The sequence below is a fragment of the Rhinoderma darwinii genome, chromosome 2, assembly GCF_050947455.1.
Source record: "Rhinoderma darwinii isolate aRhiDar2 chromosome 2, aRhiDar2.hap1, whole genome shotgun sequence".
NCBI lineage: Eukaryota > Metazoa > Chordata > Amphibia > Anura > Rhinodermatidae > Rhinoderma > Rhinoderma darwinii.
The window spans coordinates 354,559,332-354,577,838 of NC_134688.1; the positions used below are offsets into that span (position 1 = coordinate 354,559,332).

Below are 18,507 nucleotides of genomic sequence, written 5' to 3' on the forward strand. Positions count from 1 at the left end.
TCCTTAGGGCATGTTAAGGGGTGTAGTGAGCATTTCGACCCCACAGGTGATTTTACATTAGAAATTAGTGCCCAGTGGATGATGCAAAGTGAAAATTGCAATTTTCCACTGATATACCATTTTAGTGCACAATATGTGGTACCCAGTTTGTGGCACTGAAGACAAATACCTCATAAAACGTTAAGCGGGTTCTCCCGGGTATGGCAATGCCAGATCTGTGGACGTAAACTGCTGTTTGGGCACGCTGTAGTGCTCAGAAGGGAGGGACACCATTTGGCTTTTGGAGCGTAGATTTTGCTTGGTATTTGTTCTGTTAGGGGTTTTGCTGGTATTTCAGTTTATAATGTGGGGGCATATGTAATATGTGCGGAGTACATCAGGGCATAATAAGAGGGTATAATAATGCGGCAAATAAATAATAATCCGCAGATATGTTGCCGGTGTTGCACTTATAAATGGCGCCCGATCTTATCCGCTTTTGGAACACTCTGCACATTTTTCATCGCCATATTCTGAGAACCAGAACTTTTTTATTTTTTCACCACCGGAGCCGTGTGCGGGCTTATTTGTTGCGGGACATTCTGTACATTTCATTGGTACCATTTTGGGGTACGTTCGATTTTTTTTGATCACTTTTTATTCCATTTTATTTGGCAAGCAAGGGGACCAAAAACCATCAATTCTGCCAATTTTTTTATTTTTTATTTTTTTTACGGTGTTCACCCTGGGCTATAAATGATATTTTACTTTATTATGTGGGTCGATATGATTACAACGATACCATATGTATATAGGTTTTTTTGTGTTTTGCAGTGTTTGCACAAAAAAAAAATCCCTTTTTTAAAAAAAAAATAATATTTTTTGTGTCACCATATTCTGAGAGCTATAACTTTTTTATTTTTGCGTTGACAAGGCTGTGTAAGGACTTGTTTTTTGCAGGACGGGATGTCGTTTTTATTGGTACTATTTTGCGGTACGTGCGACTTTTTTATAATTTTTTATTCTATACTTTAGAAGGGATGGTGACCAAAAAAATAGTGATTCTAGCATTGTTTATGAATTTTTTTTGCGGTGTTCACCGTGCGGGAAAAATAACAGTATAGCTTTATAGTTTGGGTCGTTACGGACGCACGGATACCAAATATGTGTACTTTTTTAACGGTTTCATTTTTTTTCCTATAATAAAAGACTAATTATAGGAAAAAAGGTTTTAAAAGTTTTTAATTTTTGAACTTTTTTTTGTCCCACTAGTGGACTTGAAGACCTGCACCTGTCATCTTTATTCTAATACATTGCACTACCCACGTAGTGCAATGCATTAGAGCTGTCTGCGGGGCCTAATAGGCTTCTGTACGTGGGAGACCAGGAAGCAATTGTTGGCCTCCGGTTCCCATAGTAACGATCGGCATCCGTGCGACTACATCGCAGCGATGCCGGTCACCTCGAAACACCTAAGATCTAAGATTTTAATGGCAGGGACCGGAGCTAGCTCCGTTCCCTGCTGTTACAGCAGGATGTCAGCTGTAACAAACAGCTGACATCCATCGGCTGATGGCGCAGGCTCAGCTTCTGAGCCCGCCGCCATCTTTCTTCTGCGGCCGGAAACCTTTTAAGCCCCGCCTCCAGGCGGGGCTTAACAGGCCGCCGTACTTGGCAGACGGGGGCGCCATTGTTAGGCCTCCTATTTCCAACAGCCGATTGGCTAGCGTGGCTACTCGGCTCTTTTAGCCGGGTAACCATGCTGCAATACTGTGATTGGTCAGTCTCTACTGACTGACCAATCACAGCGATCGCTGGCGGCGCCGCGCCGTGATTGTTCACCCGACGAGTCACAGTGACTGTCGGCTGTCTATGACAGCCGATGTCACTGTTCTGTCACCATGTGTTTTGACATGGTGACGGAAAAGCACCATGACGTAACTGTACTTCATGGTGCCTTAATGCAGGGCAAACCATGACGTACAGTTGCGTCATGGTGCGTTAAGGGGTTAAACCACTCCATCGACGCTTGGTATTGTGATTGGTGATGTAAGGCTTGCGTGCAGCTGGTCGGCCATGGAAACCCATGCCGTGAAGCTCCCTGCACACAGTGTTTGTTCTGATGTTAATGCCAGAGGAGGTTTGGAGCACTGCAGTTTTTGAGTCAGCAGAGCGTTGTCAACTTTTATGCACTATGTGCCTCAGCACTCGGTGACCCCGCTCTGTAACTTTACGTGGTCTGCCACTTCGTGGCAGAGTTTCTGTGGTTCCTACACGCTTCCACTTTGCAATAATACCACTCACAGTTGATCATGGAATATCTAGGAGGGAAGAAATATGACGGACTGACTTGTTGCAACTGTGGCATCCTATTACAGTACCACTCTCGAATTCGGTGAGCTCTTTAGAACGGCCCATTGTTTCACAAATGTTTGTAATGGCAGGCTGCATGGCTAGGTGCTGGATTTTATACATATGTGGCAATAGGTCTGATTGAAATCTCTGAATTTAATAATTAGGAGGTGTGTCCCAATACTTTTGTCTATATAGGGGACAATTTTTTTAAGACTGGAGTTTCATACGCCAGTCTTTAGGGTATGTTCACACGGCCTATTTTCGGCCGTTTTTCAGGCAGCAAACGGCCGAGAAACGGCCGAATGATCGTCAGCAGAAACGCCTCCAAACATCTCCCCATTGATTGCAATGGGAAAAACGGCTCGAAAAAGAAGTGCCTGTCACTTCTTGGGACGTTTTTGGAGCCATTTTTTTTCATAGACTATAGAAAACAGCTCCAAAAATGGCCGTAAAAAACGCAGCGAAAATCGCGAGTGGCATAAAAAACGTCTGAAAATCAGGAGCTGTTTTCCCTTGAAAACAGCTCAGTATTTTCAGACGTTTTTGACTCAGCGTGTGAATATACCCTAATAGTAAGACAAGTTGGAGTAAACTGCGAAAGCCTCTTATTAAATGTGTCGCATCTTCCAGGCCGGGCCATGCGCCATCAATTCCCCCTATATCGGCATGTTTAAAAAAAACGTACTCACATACTCAACTAAGCGCTCCTCTTCTCCCCTCTGGCTCCCTTATCACTCCAGCACTGTTCATACAAGGTCAGAATTAACGGATTGCCCGAAGGCAAAAGAATACCCTATTTCCCACCCTTCTGAAACAGAGTAACTACAATCACATATAAAATGTAATCTTTATTTATAATTCAATTATAAATAAATATTACATTTTATATGACATTATAGTTACTCTCTTTCTGTAGAGTGGGAAATAGGGTATTCTTTTGCCTTCGGGCAATCAGTTAATTCTATTATCCATAGTGATACCTACCCCCTACTGGCCTTCTCCTACACTTTTTTGTTGTTCATACTAGGTCCTGACGCCAATCAGCGTCAGGGCCTTATATGTGACACAGCATTTCAATGTCATCAGTGCTGCGTCACATACAACGTCCTGATTCTGTAGTGTGATCAGAGGGACTGTGCGGACCTCTACCTTGTTACGCCCCATACAGTGAAATCATACAGGCCTGATGAAGATGCAGAATCAGCATTGAAACGCGTAGCTACTTATGAAATTGAGAACATTTTAATTTAACCCTTCCTGTCTGAATGTCAGTAGTGCTTCTCTACAATCCCCATTTTTCTCCTGGAAATTACCTGCATACCAAGTGGTGGTATTCGTCATCGTCGGGGACAGCAGCAGATGACACTTTATTGATGTCGACACATTTACACCAGTGTTGTACCTGGACTGTACAAAACAATAAGGTGAGCGCACACACATTTCACGCTCCCCTCCCCCCAGTTAACGTACTGCACAATGCGGTGCCCAATGCCCTTTTTTCTTCTCTAGGTATTCATGATAAGCAGGGCACTGCTGAAACTACTGGAAGAAGGAGGACATTTCTGTGATTACCAGGGGTGGGCATCCAAATCTGCCAGTGTGTGTAACACCCGGTTCACAAATCCCAGGTGCCTTTTTTTTCTATTTCTTTTTTCTTTCAGTTTGGATTCATCAGGGTATCTCCTCTTCCCTTTTGGAACAATGCAAGGTTTGTTAGGGATAAAAGGTGCTCACCAAACTCACTGCGTTAGGGTATGTTCACACGGCTTATCTTCGAATGTTTTTCGGGCTGTAAACGGATGAAAAATCGGAAGCAGAACGCCTTCAAACATCTGCCCATTCTTGAGCCATTTTTCATTGACTCTATACAAGAACACCTCCAAAAACGGCCGCGAAAAACACGAGTTTGCTTAAAAACCGGCTGAAAACAATTAGCTGTTTTCCCTTGAAAACAGCTCCGTATTTTCAGACGTGTTTTGCCAAGCGTGTGAACATACCCTTAAAGATATTGTCCTGGATTGTTGTTGTTTTTTCCCCAGAAACTGCACCACCCTTCTACATGGGTTGTGTCTAAGGGTATGTGCACACGTAAACTGCATTTACGTCTGAAATTACGGAGCTGTTTTCAGGAGAAAACAGCTCCGTAATTTCAGACGTAATTGCTCGTCCTCGCATTTTTCCGAGGCGTTATTGACGGCCGTAATTTAGAGCTGTTCTTCATTGAATTCAATGAAAAACGGCTCAAATTACGTCCAAAGAAGTGTCCTGCACTTCTTTGGCAAGGCAGTCATTTTACGCGTCGTCGTTTGACAGCTGTCAAGCGACGACGTGTAAATTACAGGTCGTCAGCACAGTACGTCGGCAAACCCATTCAAATGAATGGGCAGATGTTTGCCGACGTATTGGAGCCATATTTTCAGGCGTAAATCGAGGCATAATACGCCTCGTTTACGCCTGAAAATAGGTCGTGTGAACCCAGCCTAATATTGCGCTATTCACTTGAAAGGGGATGAGCTGCAATACCAGACAGAGCTCACATACAAGAGTAGCGCTGTTTTGGAAAAAAAAATAAACAAAAGTATTACATTTTTCTAATCCAGGACAACCCCTTTAAGGAAGCCCGGCGTTATAGTGTCTTCTATGCATTTTTGCTGGCTTTCTATTTTTAGCGGCTGGCTCCTAAACCTGAGTAAAAACTGTGCTTGTGTGCAGTAGCGTATGTTTGATCTGTATTGTAATAATTTCCAGGAATAATTGTTAAGTACCGGAGGTATCACGGAAGTTAGGCTCTGTTAACATCTGCACTGGGGTCCCGTTCTGACGTTCCATCGGAGGTTTCCATAAGAACGGGAACCTGAGCAGACACAAACTGACACCGACGGACGTCTCCATCACAATTGATTTCAATGGTGACATAGCCGGTGCCCCTGGTTTCCGTTTGTCTCTTTTGTGCACCGGATCAGTCGTTTTGCCGGAAGCAATAGCGTAGTCGACTACGCTATTGCTTCCGGAAAAACGACGGGTCAGGTGCACAAAAGAGGCAAACGGAGACCACGGGCACTGGATCCGTCACCATTGGAATCAATGATGATAGAGACGGAAAACTCTGGTTTCCGGCGGTGTCAGTTTGTGTCTGCTCAGGGTCCCATTCTGACGGAAACCTCCAACGGAACGTCAGAACGGGACCCCAACGCAGATGTGAACAGAGCCTTAGGACATTTAACAGCCATTAGGCAAGGTAGTAGTAGATTGCTCCAAGTAGAGCCAAGAGTTATAACACAAATCCAAAAGATTCTGGAAAAAGAGGTTAAACAAAAGGACTTAGAATATCAGGTCTGGAAGTAAAAACGCTACGTAACTTGGCTAAATTTTCCACCCATTAAAAGGCCGAAATGACTTCCTTGAACATATTAGTGTTCTCCATAATTACCATTCCACAGTCTGAGGTAATACATCTTACTACAGTATTAGAATTACTAATTTCTGTGATGGTACTGTACTTTGTAAAACCAGAAATTGTAAATAATGAAAAAGGAAATAAATCAAATAAATGATCGCTTTTATTTCTTTAAGATTTAAACTGATGCCAAAATCGGTCACAGAGACGGCTATCTATCAGCCCTAGTTAGGCCTCATACACACGACCGTAGCCGTGTGCACGGCCGTGATTTTCGGGTCGGCCGGCTGCGGACTGTCAGCCGTGGGCCGCCCGCAAATCGTAGGACATGCACATGGCCGCCGTCATTATTTTCAATGAGCCCGGACCGCAGTAGACGGCCATAATAGGACATGCCCGTTCCTTCTGCGGTGCGGGTTCCCGGGCCGTGTAAAGACCGCAAAAACTACGGTCGTGTGCATGGCCTCATAGAAATGAATGGGGCCGCAATTCTCCCGTGGATTTTCGGGGGAATTGCGGCTGCAAAAACACGTTCGTGTGAATGTGGCCTAACATGGAGACTAGTGTTTAGTGGCAAATACTTAAACTGAAAGAACTGATGAAAACGGAAATCAAATAAGTTTGCAGTGCAAAAAGTGTACTGGAAAAAAACGCAAGAGTAAACCTATGCTAAGCTCGTGGTTGCTCTAGCTGTCATTGAAAAGCCCTCAGAATTTCTAGTGTATTTCCCTTTGCTTAGCACACAGCCAACTAGCTAAGGGCAATTTAGATCTATTTGATTATGGCTTGTTCACACTTGTCCTCGGACATCCGCTGTTTGAGCTTCTGTTTTACAGAAGTCTCGATTTTCTGCATGCAATGTTTTCTTGTCCAGTATAACGAAAAGTCTGTCACATGGTGAACAGGCCCTTATTAAAAAAATGTTGTGAGTTTGTTTGTGCATCATCTCTGGGGTCGACTATTTACTCCCGTCAGCCAGGATCCAGAAGACTGGCAGTGCCTGTGTGTAGAAGTAGCATAGCTGTCAGTGCAACCCCTTCCCTGCTGTGGTTAGCTGCAGTGCAGTAGTAAATTAACTCTTCATCTGCTGGAGGAAAATTATTTTTAGGTCTTTAAAACCGTTCTTCCCGTCCTAAGAGCTAGATTTGCAAAGCAGAAGACAGCGAATGCTGAGCGACAGAAATAAACCTTAGGGGATTCAACAAGCGACAAACAGAAGATGTAAAAATAGTGTTTCATTGAGGGAATGACAGCAAGTGCATGCGTCAACAACACAAACAAGATATCTCCATGTAACATCATTATCATAATATGGGGGATGTGGTCGCAAAAAAAAAAATCCAGATCCGCTTTTGATACAGGCGATAATGAGCTATAAGTATTTGCTTCCTGCAGAGAAATGGTTAAATAATCAACAAAGATAAGGCACTTAGCGCTAGAGGTACTTTCCTTTAACCCCTTATTTGACTCTGGTAACCTTGTCATTCTCTTCCGTCTGCTTCATTACTAATTAACATGAGCAGCTGTATAACTAAGAGGGAATCAAAGCAGCTGCATCCATCATAGGTTGATCATCACAGGGATACATAATAATTGTGTTCTGTATCCTATGTCTCCCAGAACCAATGCACAAAAAGTTTTGAAGATAAAGATTGCCAAAAATGTATAATTTGGAAACAAATTCACTAAATGGGCAAAGGCAACAGTGCACATATGTTTTATATTGCTAAAAATTAGTAATCCATTAAATAATCCTGTTTTAGGCCTCATGCACACGACCGTATTTTTGTCCACCTGTAAATACTGGCGTAAATACGGGTCCGGTGTCACCCGTATTCCACCCGTATTTACGGGCACGCTTTTGGCTGCAAAATTGCACTGCAGTAATCGGCAGCCCTTCTGTCTATCTGTGCAGAATAGAGAGAAGGGACAGCCCTTTCCGTAATAAAAGTAAAAGAAATTCATACTTACCCGGTCGTTGTCTTGGTGACGCGTCCCTCTCCTGACATCCAGCCCGACCTCCCTGGATGACGCAGCAGTCCATGTGACCGCTGCAGCCTGTGATTGACCTGTGATTGGCTGCAGCGGTCACATGGGCTGTAACGTCATCCCAAGAGGCCGGACTGGAGGAAGAAGCAGGGAGTTCTGGGTAAGTATGAACGTCTTTTTTTTTTTAACAGCTTTATCTATATTCTGATCTGTAGCCACTGTCCAGGGTGCTGAAACAGTTACTATATATGGACAGTGGCGCCAGGAGCCTCCACAGTGCCAAAGTCCCGAGACAGAGCACTAGCTGATGCTCTGCCCAAGGACTCCGACATTAGTGAAGCTCCTGATGTCACTGTCCATATATGGACAGTGACTACAGAAGCTTCCACAGTGCTAAAGTCCCTGGACAGATCGCTAGTAGATGATCTGCACTGGGACTCCAGGCCTGGGAAAGCTTCTAATGTCACTGTCCATGTATGACAGTGACTTCAGAAGTTTTCCCAGGGCGACGTATCCCACTGTATGCCATACAGCGGGATACGTTTGGGCCTTTCATCACGACGTATACCTCTGACGGAAGGTGTAAATGTGATGTGAATGGGACCTAAGGCTGGATTCACAGTGTGTTTTTTTTGTCGTTTTTTTAACATTCATTTTCTTTTTGCTTTGGTAGATGTTCTCCCATGTCCCTCAATTGGAGTTCATCAACCAAAACAAAAAACGCATGCTAAAACAAAGACCCACAGTGTCAACCCAGCCTAACACGTGACGTAGTTGTACTGTATTTCCGCAGTGTAAACATACACTGTGGAAAACTTTACAATATATGTCTGTGGTAAAAATATTGTGCGAGAACTAGACAAATCTGTTGTGGAATATTTTTCCCATAGGCATGCATTGTAGTATAATTTAGTCAGGGCCACCATCAGAAATTTCTGTGCTCCATACTGTCAAAGCGGCGGGTCCCCCCCATTTACCGAGAGAGGGGCTGGGGCAAGTGGCAACGGAAATTGGCGGGAGGGGCACTGGGGTGAAATGCAAACTGGCAGTGGCTCTGTGGAGGGGCAGGGCGGAGACAGTAGGTGGGCAGGGGCATTGTTAGGGGACAAGGGGGAGAGACTTGGTGGCAGGGACTCTGTGGGCGGTGGAGAGGGCTGAGAGAGCGGAAAGTGTCAGGGGCAAGAGTGGGGCCAGGGGGATATGCATCCTGACGAGCATTGGCTCTGTAGAGTGGCAGTGGGTGACAGGTGAACAGGGGGGCAACAGAAATAAAATTATTGCACTGCAGCCTCTGCTTTTACACAGCAGAGTCACTCACAAAGTTGCAGTGCGGGCTGCTGCTTCTGGCTCCTGCAAACTCTACGATCTTCCACTGCCGTGGCACGTCTGAATGAACTCTTCACCTCCTCCTCACACATTGCACACATCACCTGCAAAGACACCAGATGCAAAATTAATTCATACCCATGACCAGGCCCTTAAATAATTCAGACCCCCATACAGATTCCTAAACTGCTTCAGACCCCTAAATTAATTTACACCCCCAATCAGATACCCATAATAATTCAGTCTCCCGACTAGACCCCTAAAAATTAATTCAGACCCCCTACCAGATCCCTAAATTAATTGAGACCCCCTACCAGACCCCTAAGTTAATTTAGACCACCTTCCTGACCCCTATATTAATATAGACCCCCAATCAGACCCAGGGGCGTAGCTAAAGGCTCATGGGCCCCGATGCAAAAGTTCTTATTGGGCCCCCCCCCCCCCCGCAAACTCCTCATGGCCGACGGTCCGCAGCTTTCAGCTGCATCGCTGGGTCTCCTAAGTGACCCAACAATGCAGCACTAGCAGCCGGGGCGTCACTAAGGCTGGGTTCACGCACCCTATTTACGGACATAATTCTGGCGTTTTAGCATTGAATTACGTCCGAAAATGCGACTCAAAAGCGTTGGCAAACATCTGCCTATTCATTTGAATGGGTTTTACGATGTTCTGTGCCGTGGTAATTTTTTTTACGCGCCGCTGTCAAATGGCGGCGCGTAGAAAAGACGCCCGCGTCAAAGAAGTGCCTGTCACTTCTTCAGACGTAAATGGAGCCGTTTTCCATGGAAAAACAGCTCCAATTACGTCCGTAATGGACGCAGCGAAAAACGCCTGCAACATGCCTTTACGGCTGAAATTCCGGAGCTGTTTTCTCCTGAAAACAGCACCGTAATTTCAGCCGTAACGGACGCTGACGTGTGAACATACCCTCAGGGCTTAAAATGTCAGGGGAAATAGCCCCAATACATATGTGTCCGCCCCCAAAAAAAATTGTGTATAGGAGACAGCATAGCATATCTATAGCACTATGACCCTATAAACTATGGATAGGATTAGATACATTGGCTCAGCAGACAGTATCACACATGATAGGATTAGATACAGTGGCTGAGCAGACAGTATCACATATGATAGGATTAGATACAGTGGCTGAGCAGACAGTATCACACATGATAGGATTAGATACAGTGGCCGAGCAGACAGTATCACACATGATGGGATTAGATGTAGTGGCCCAGCAGACAGTATCACACATGATAGGATTAGATACAATGACTCAGCAGACAGTATCACACATGATAGGATTAGATACAGTGGCTCAGCAGACAGTATCACACATGATAGGATTAGATACAGTGGCTGAGCAGACAGTATCACACATGATCGGATTAGATACAGTGGCTCGGAAGGCAGTATCACACATGATAGGATTAGATACAGTGGCTGAGCAGACAGTATCACACATGATAGGATTAGAGATAGGGCCCAGCAGACAGTATCACACATGATAGGATTAGATACAATTGCTCAGCAGACAGTATCACACATGATACGATTAGATACAGGGCCCAGCAGACAGTATCACACATGATAGGATTAGATACAGTGGCTCAGCAGACAGTATCACACATGATAGGATTAGATATAGGGCCCAGCAGACAGTATCACACATGATAGGATTAGATACAGTGGCTCAGCAGACAGTATCACACATGATAGGATTAGATATAGGGACCAGCAGATAGTATCACACATGATACGATTAGATACAGGGCCCAGCAGACAGTATCACACATGATTGGATTAGATACAGGGCTCAGCTCGCTGACATTGCGGCTCCAGCGCTGGACCCAGGAAAGGTAAGAATAATAATTTTGCTTCTTTATGTGTTACTGATTATTTTTGTGCGTTTGTGTTTTTTTTACAGGTTTGGTTGTTGGACTTCGGAATCGAGGACTTCAATGACAGCGTTTTTTTTATTCTCAATAAAATGGTTAATGAGGGTTGTGTTTTTATTTCAATAAAATATTTTTTCTATGTGCTTGTATCTTTTTAAACTTTATTATCACCGCCTTAGTAATGGCCGCTGACTGATTGACAACCTCCATTACTAAGGCGGGGCTTAATGTTAGCAGGTGCAGAGGCTAACACTAACCCCCATTATTACCCCGGCACCCACCGCCACCAGGGGTGCTGGGAAGAGCCGGGTACGAACCAGTACCCGTCCATCTGTAGTGACGGGCAGGCACCGGGGTGGCCGCAGGCTGGTAGTATTAGGCTGGGGAAGGCCAAAAACAGTGGCCCCTACCACCCTGGTTTTGCTGCCTGCTGCTGCTGTGTTGTATCTGGCTGGTTATGAAAATTGGGGGGGACCCGACATCGTTCTTTCCAATTATTTTTTTATTTTTATTTTTTAAATCACGTGGGGTCCCCCCCATTTTTGTCATAACCAGCCAGATACAATAAAGCAGCATCAGCCCAACATTACCAGGGTGGGAAGGGCCTCTGTATCTGGCCTTTCCCCTCCTGATAATACCAGCCTGCGGCCGCCGCAGTGGCCGACCATCATTACAGATGGTCAGGTACTGGATCGTACCCGGCTCTTCCCAGCACCACTGGTGGCGGTGGGTACCGGGGTAATAATGGAGGTTAGTGTTAGCCTCTGCACCGGCTAACACTAAGCCCCGCCTTAGCAATGGATGCTGTCAATCAGCCGGCGGCCATTACTAAGGCGGTAGTTATATAGTTTAAAAAAAAACAAAAAGACATAGAAAAAATATTTTATTGAAATAAAAAAAAAAAACCCACACAACCCTCATTAACCATTTTATTGATAATAAAAAAAAAAGCCATCATCGAAGTAGTCCTGGAATCCGCCGTAGTCCAACGACCGAACCTGTAAGAAAACACACAAAAAAAACGATTAGTAACACATGTGTTAGGCTTAGATACAGGGCCCATGTGTGATACTGTCTGTGGGACCCTGTATCTAAGCCTACCACAACGTAGGCTTAGATACAGGGTCCAGCAGACAGTAATCTTATACAGTATAAGATTACTGTGTGCTGGGGCCCTGTATCTAAACCTACAGTGTGGTAGGCTTATATACAGGGCCCATCAGAAAGGATCACACATGGGCCATGTATCTAAGCCTACCATGTGATTGGCTTATATACAGGGCCCAGCAGACAGGATCACACATGGGCCATGTATCTAAGCCTTCCATGTGATTGGCTTATATACAGGGCCCAGCAGACAGGATCACACATGGGCCATGTATCTAAGCCTACCATGTGATTGGCTTAGATATAGGGCCCAGCAGACAGCATCACACAATCTGTGATCCTGTCTCATGGGCCCTCTAAGCCTGCTACATCATAGGCTTAGGGGTTGTGCAGTCCCTAAACATTGATGGCCTATCCACAGGATAGGCCATCAATAGCTGATGTGTCTCCCGGGACCCGCAAATCAGCTGTTTTAAAGGGGCCGCAGCACTCGTACGAGAGCTGCTTCCCCTTCATTTCACTACTCGCTCACACTGTGAATCGCCGACACCGATTCACAGTGTGACCGGTATGAAGTAACGTACGAGTGCTGCGGCCCCTTCAAAACAGCTGATTGGCGGGTCCCGGGAGTCGGACCCCGCCAGTCAGGGCTAATCTTACCTTCCTCTTCAGCCGCGGCGGTAGTTCTGTCGTCTCAATGCTGAGCGCGGCGCATAGCGCTGTGACGTTATGCGCTGCGCACAGCGCTTGACGTCAGGACCTCCGCTGCGATCCGGAACCAGGAAGGTAAGTAAAGTCTGTTACTATAGTAACAGGGGCCCTCGGTTACTTTTTATTGATGTGGTGCGGGGGGCTGTGGGCCCCCCTAGCTTCGGGGCCCAGTCGCAATTGCGACCGCTGCGACCCCTATAGCTACGCCAGTGATCAGACCCTACATTAGTTCAGCCTCCAGAACAGACCCCTAAATTAATTCAGTATCGCAACTTGACCCCTAACTTCAGACCGCAGACCCCTTACTTAATTTTCATCCTCAATCAGACCCCTAAATTAATTTACACCCCAGGCTGCTTCACAAGCCCGGACAAAAAATAAAGTACAGGGGCCCACTGACTGGTTTGTCTACGAAGCCACCAAATGTTAATTTGGAGAAAGGAACGGGCCCCATTATGTTGCACAACGTTATGTGCGACGGCATATAACATCATGACTTTGCACATAACTTCATGACGCTACCCAGCACTAGTCTTGTGAAGAAGAGCCCAGCGTTAGTTAGGACAAGGGAACGGGCCCTGCAATATAATGAGGCCTGTTCCTTTCTTCAAATTCACATTGGTCAGCAGCGGACAGTGCTGGCGGGCCTCCCCCTAACGGGAGTACCAGCACTACTACCCTGATAGTGGCCCTGAATATAGTTGACGTTTTGCAACAGGTTGGAGACCATTGATGTAGTGAATATGTGCTTTATAAAAAATAAAGTAGAAATGACAGGCTACTGCTACGTTAGGCACAATGCAATATTTGCATGTTTAGTATAATATGTTTATCAACATAATTGCGGTGAAAATCTAATTTCTGCCAGGAAATAATTAGCATCTTTCCATGATATTCCATGAAACTGGAATTGATGTCAGTGAACATGTTACTAGACTTTGCTGAAGATCACAGTAAAAACTAGATATGCTTTAGGTGTGTATTTCTAGTGAAGATGTATTTTTATACATCTTAGGCCTCATGCACACGAACGTATTTTTGTCCTCCCGTAAATACTGGCATAAATACGGGTCCTTGGTCACACGTATTCGACCCGTATTGCACCAGTATTTACGGACTCGTGCCCGTAAATACGGGTCCGGTGTCACCAGTATTCAACCCGTATTTATGGGCACGTTTTCGCTGCAAAATTGCACTGCACTAATCGGCAGCCCTTTCCGCAGTAAAAGTAAAAGAAATTCATACTTACCCGGCCGTTGTCTTGGTGACGCGTCCCTCTCCTGACATCCAGTCCAACCTCCCTGGATGTCGCGGCAGTCCATGTGACCGCTGCACCCAGACATTGGCCTGTGATTGGCTGCAGCGGTCACATGGGCTGAAACGTCATCCCGGGAGGCCGGACTGGAGGAAGAAGCAGGGAGTTCTGGGTAAGTATGAACGTCTATTTTTTTTTACACGTTGATCTATATTGTGATCGGAAGTCACTGTCCAGAGTGCTGAAACAGTTACTGCCGATAGTTTAACTCTTTCAGCACCCTGGACAGTGACTATCCCCTGACGTCGCCTAGCAACGCTCCCGTAATTACGGGTGCACACACGTAGTCACCCGTAATTACGGGAGCCCCATAGACTTCTATGGGCCTGCCTGTGCCGTAATTACGATCTGAAATAGGACATGTTCTATATTTTTCAACGGCACGGGCACCTTCCCGTAAGCATACGGGGAGGTACCCGTGGCCAATAGAAGTCTATGGGCCCGTAATTACGGGACATAATTACGGCCCGTGATTACGGGCGTTTTTACGTTCATGTGCATGGGGCCTTAGGCTTCGTTCAGATCTGCGCCAGGGTCCCGTTCCGGCTTTCCGTCGGAACGGGACCCTGACTGACACAAACGGAAACCAAAGGTTTCCGTTTTCATCACCATGCCAGTGCTAATAGTTTTCGTTTTTCTCAGTTGTGCAAGGTTTCTGTCGTTTTGACGGAATCAATAGTCCGAGTTGCCCCCATGCGGGTCCCGTTTTCACGGATCACCATAGACTTGAGTCTATGGAGGGATCCGTGAAAACAAAAGAAAATAGGACATGTTCTATTCTGCAACAGACCCTTCACACGTTCCGTCAAATCAATATATATATGCAAAAAAATGGAGCTTCCAAAAAATAGCGCTGCTAACATCCAATAGAGGACAATCCAGTAGTTCAAATCAAGACTACATTTATTAGAACAAACATAAAACGGACTATGCGTTTCTACGCCGAACCGGCGTCTGCAGCAGGTCAAATATAGACGCCGGTTCTGATGAAGACGCCGGTTCGGCATAGAAACGCGTAGTCCGTTTTATGTTTGTTCAATAAATTGTAGTCTTGTTTTGAACTACTGGATTGTCCTCTATTTATGTGTATATATATACCCAGTGGTTCCCCTATTCAGGTGGCCGATTCTTCTAACCCAGCTGCAGCTTCATCCTTTACATTTGTACCATTGTTGTGCTTGTTGCAGCACAACACCAATAGGTGAGCAGTTATCAATTCAGATTGTCTTGCTCTACCTTTACCAAATGCGACCTGCACCATGTTGGCGCCGTGTGTTTTTTAACGTTCTCTCCAGGTCCGTCAAAACAATGGCCGTGTGAATGGCCCCATTGAAATACATGCATCTGTGTGACGGCCATTGTTTTAACGGCAGTCACACGGGCGTATTCAACGTTCCTGTGAATTAGCACTTAGACTTCTTTGGGGCCCTACTGTACCGCCGTATGCCTTTGATTTCATGCAGATGTTTTTTTCTGTGACTTGTCCCATAGGACCCCCTAATATGGAGCTAATTTGCCAAAAGCATATGTTTCTATGGCCCTATAGTACCCTCTGTGCTTCCTTAGGGTATGTTCACACGCTTAGCAAAACAACGTCTGAAAATACGGAGCTGTTTTCAAGGTAAAACAGCTCCTGATTTTCAGAAGTTTTTTAATTGACTAGCTTTTTTCGCTGCGTTTTTACGGCTGTTTTGGAGCTGTTTTTCTGTAGAGTCAATGAAAAACGGCTCCTAAAACGTCTCAAGAAGTGACATGCACTTCTTTTTCGCGGCCGGTTTTTAACACGGCCGTTTTTCTGTCGGAGCAGAGCGCCATATTTCCCATTGAAATCAATGGGCAGATGTTTGGAGGCGTTCTGCTTCCGATTTATCGTCCGTTTACCGCCAAAAAATGGCCGAAAATAAGCCGTGTGAACATACCCTAACAGCCTTTTATCTAATTGTTAGAATACTTGGCCACTTAATGCTACAAAAAACTGGTGATACAGACAAAATTATCCATATCGGACAATTTTTATGTCATGTCTATTCATTAGGTCGCTTTTTACACAGTCAGTATTTTGCTTCAGTATTTGGAAGCAAAAACCAGGAGTGGGTCCAAAACTTGGAAGAGGTAGGATTCTGTCGCCCCCCCCCCCCCCCCCCCCATATACTAGTTCAAGCTCAAGAGGCAAAGGGGCATTTTCTCGGACTCGTGCGGCAATGCAAAGACCGGTTTACAGTACAGACAAGGAGGCGCTCGTGCGGTGCCTTTTTGAGGCTGCATTACATGTGTGGTAAATAGCTCCATAATTTTTGTATGCGATGAAGCATGTCGTGACTATTTTCTTGCAAATTCTTACAGAATGAGATAAATTAGATAAATCCTCCATATGTCTCTGTAAAATTAGAGGCACACAATAATATATACACACCTCAACATTGAAATTGTAACATCAAGAAGGGCAAGTCTTAAGTTTATGCAAATTGAGGAAGTAGCAGGTGTCGCTAAGATCTGCAAATCATCAAATTTTCAAGCACCGAGCTCCAATCTGTGGAACGTGTGAGAGGCATAAAAGCCAGATTGAAAGCTAAGTTTTTTAGACACATAAAACCTCAAACATCGGATCTTGTGGTGTGGGATCATTGTGCGATGCCTCCTGTTCGTCGATGTGCCAGTTATCGCCACTTGTCGCAAACTGAAAGGGACAGAATCCTTGAACTGAGAGACCTTGGTTCATCCGGTTCAGTTCACACGTTGCGTAAATACTGCGTTTTTTCCGAAATGGAATTCGTTGCAGAAAATCCGCAGCAAATACAGTAGCAGCAAAGTGGCTGAGATAAAACAAATCTCATACACACGCTGCGTAAATACTGAGCAGTAAAACCATCAGAAATTGACCTGCGGTGAAATTTTTTATTCCGCAGCATGTCAATTGTATCTGAGTAAACACTGCTATTTGTTGCGGCTTTTCCCCATTCAATTCAATGGGGAGGTAAGTCTCGCAACAAATAGCAGTTGCGTTTTTTTGCGGCGGGTTCGCAGGGATTCCGCCGTAAAAAAACGTACCTCAGAAAAAAAAATCTCATACTTACCCAGTAGTCTCTGTTCCTCTCTCAAGCGTGCACTCCTGGGATGACGTTTTAACCCATGTGTCCAATGCAGCCAATCACAGGCTGTAGCAGCGGTCACATGGGATGAATGATCATCCCAGGAGGCCGGCCTGGATGATGTCAGAGAGCCGTCCTCCTTGGAAGACGCTTTATCCCATGTGACTTCCGCTGCAGCCAATCACAAGCTGCAGCGGTCTGCTAGCGCAGAAACCAGTGTCGACACAACCCATCAGAAGTAATTTGCACGACATTGGGCTACGTGCCTGACGTCCAGCTACTGTTGTTCCATTGACTGGACGCGACCGCTCTCAAAGGCTAGCATAGTGCACAGCAAGACGGCAATGGAGGCTGGAATGGAGGTTTACACTCTTCCGCTTTTGTATCGGATGCATTGATAGGACTGATGTTGCTCGTGCTACTGTGAGCAGTCTGCATGGCCTAAATGTGCTACCATGGCCTGCAGCGTCTCCGGACTTGTCTCCCATCGAGAACATCTGGAACGGCATTGGTCGCCAAATGCAAAGGGAGCTGCCAGCAGCCAATCTTGATGATTTGCGTGCCCAAGTGAATTCAGCGTGATATAAGATCCCTCAGACAACCATTAATAACCTCATTAATAGCATAACAATGTGTGTAAGGCCTTATTCACACGAACGTGTATTACGTCTGTGCTATGCGCATGAAAATCACGCGCGTCGCACGGACCTATGTTAGTGAATGGGACCGTTCAGACAGTCCGTGATTTTCACGCAGCGTATGTGCGCTGCGTAAAACTCACGACATGTCCTATACTTGGCTGTTGTTCGCGCATCACGCACCCATTGAAGTCAATGGGTGCGTGCAAATCCCGCACGGCACACGGAAGCACTTCCGTGTGCCGCGCATGATTCGCGCTACAGTAGTGAAATAAATGAAACAAGAAAAGCACCTCCTGCTTTTATGTTTGTAAATATAAAAACAGAGTGAAATCACGCAGGCACGCACAACATACTGATGCCACACGGAACTTTTGCGCGCGCAAAATGCAGGGTTTTTTGCGTGCGCAAAACGGACACATTCATGTGAATAAGGCCTTAGTGTGTGTATTTCTGCGCGTGGCGCTAATACCCGATTCTGAATATATCAAGATGTTTGGAATATTTTGTTTCCATTATTTTTTTAGCATTTGCATATTATTAACATGTCTATCGATCCTGTAATTTCCACAATTCCAAAACTTTTCCTTCTAGTTGTTGCAACTTCAATGTTGAGGAGTGTATATAATGGACCAAATAATTCTGAATTTGGCGACGTGCATGAACGTAACATACACGAGACCTGTTATACATGGAAAACAGG

General features: G+C 45.3%; 1 protein-coding gene across 2 annotated transcripts in view; it reads left to right on the forward strand.

Annotated features, from left to right (window-relative positions):
* The window catches only part of CDK18 (cyclin dependent kinase 18), a 133,284-nt gene that overhangs the window by 12,557 nt on the left and 102,220 nt on the right, over positions 1-18,507 (forward strand). The window contains exons 2-3 of one of the 2 annotated variants that reach the window (XM_075853796.1): positions 3,607-3,758; positions 3,844-3,962. The exons of the other annotated variant lie outside the window; for it this stretch is intronic. The gene's annotated coding sequence lies outside the window, so the exon portion shown is untranslated. The remainder of the gene's footprint in view (positions 1-3,606; positions 3,759-3,843; positions 3,963-18,507) is intronic. 2 annotated transcript variants of the gene reach the window in all.